General features: G+C 52.7%; 1 long non-coding RNA gene across 1 annotated transcript in view; it reads right to left on the reverse strand.

The window, feature by feature from the left end:
* Positions 1-1,223, reverse strand: part of LOC102493415 (uncharacterized) — a 5,464-nt gene extending 4,241 nt beyond the window's left edge. Inside the window, exon 1 of the long non-coding RNA XR_335390.3 lies at positions 1,137-1,223. This is a non-coding gene — a long non-coding RNA (uncharacterized LOC102493415). The remainder of the gene's footprint in view (positions 1-1,136) is intronic.
* Positions 1,224-1,272: the final 49 nt, after the last annotated feature.

Consider the following 1,272-nt stretch of genomic DNA (forward strand, 5'->3'; position numbering starts at 1 on the left):
GAAAGAGGCTGAGCTTCAGCTCTGCCCTAGAGAGTAAGAGATGTTGGGCCGGGGGGCCTGAAGAATGTAGAGAAGATGACTCCTTTGAGTGTTTTTTTTAAAAAAATTATTTTTAAAATTTAACTAGAGAAAGGGAAAAATTGAGAAAGCAAGTCACCAGGTCCAGAACTTGAACCATGGTCAGCTATATGGGTGTCCAGCACCCTTAACCACTGCGCCACCTGCCAGCCCTACCCTTTGAGCTTTTTACTGTGAGGGAAAGGGTTGCGAGCAGCTCCATTTGGGAGCAGGCAGGGTCCACTTAGGTACCACCATTTAGAGGGCGGGTACTCTGGGCCAGAGCTCTCCTTTATGGTCTGTTACCTACCAGCTGCTGCGGGTGTTCTGAAGGGCTGTGACTAGTAGCCCTCTGGGTACAGGTCAGTGCATTTTCCACCACGTGGTCATCAAGGCCCTTAAAGCTTTGAGTTACCTCAATTGACGGAAATCTCTGCGTGGTACCTGAACAAATTCTAGCGCTTTCTGATTTGCCGGCACCATCGTTCTGAGTGCTGCCAGACTCCTTTCCTGTTCCCCCAGGGCAGTTGGCAGAACTCTTACAAGTTGACCGCCCGGAGTGCTGGGGTGATCAAGGAACTGGATATTGTCCTTTTCTCTGAGTGCCACTCCCTCATCTCGAGGTGCAGAAACGGTCATCTGCATTAGGATACCATTTTTGTGTCCCTAGTTACCGGTTTGGGGTCAGATTTGAATCTCCAGAACCAAACTTAATAATAAATGAACTGTGGCCTTGGGGGAGGACCTGGACTCACGTCTGGGAGGCGGACAGCGGTAATTCAGAACCAGAAACTTACCAGCATCAAACTTTCAAATGACACAATTTAAATAGAAACACATTAAATGAGAGAGTGAGTTGGTGCAGGAACATTTGCTTCCGTTTTAATGTAACAGGAAGGCGAATGGAAACCCTCATTGTCACATCTGCGGTGGGCTCAGGATTGGCCCCTCTGGGCCAGTGGCAGCGCTGTCTCCGGTGCGGGGTGGGAGAGCCAGTCGCTGTGCGTGGAGTAGCCCCCCAACTGTCCCCGCCCCTCTGGCCTGGATTTCTGAGACCTGCCCAGGTTGCAGGCGTTTACCTGGGATGAGTAACCGAGGCCCGGAGGTCCTGGTGGGGCCTGCCCAGGGCCTTCTCTCCGGAGCTGCCCGGCTTGTCCCCCTGGGACCAGGATGTTAAAGGGAAGGAGGCGCCCGCAGCCCGGCCTCCGTGGACAG

The sequence above is a fragment of the Tupaia chinensis genome, unplaced genomic scaffold (genome assembly GCF_000334495.1).
Source record: "Tupaia chinensis unplaced genomic scaffold, TupChi_1.0 Scaffold000407_1, whole genome shotgun sequence".
NCBI classification, from domain to species: Eukaryota; Metazoa; Chordata; class Mammalia; order Scandentia; family Tupaiidae; genus Tupaia; species Tupaia belangeri.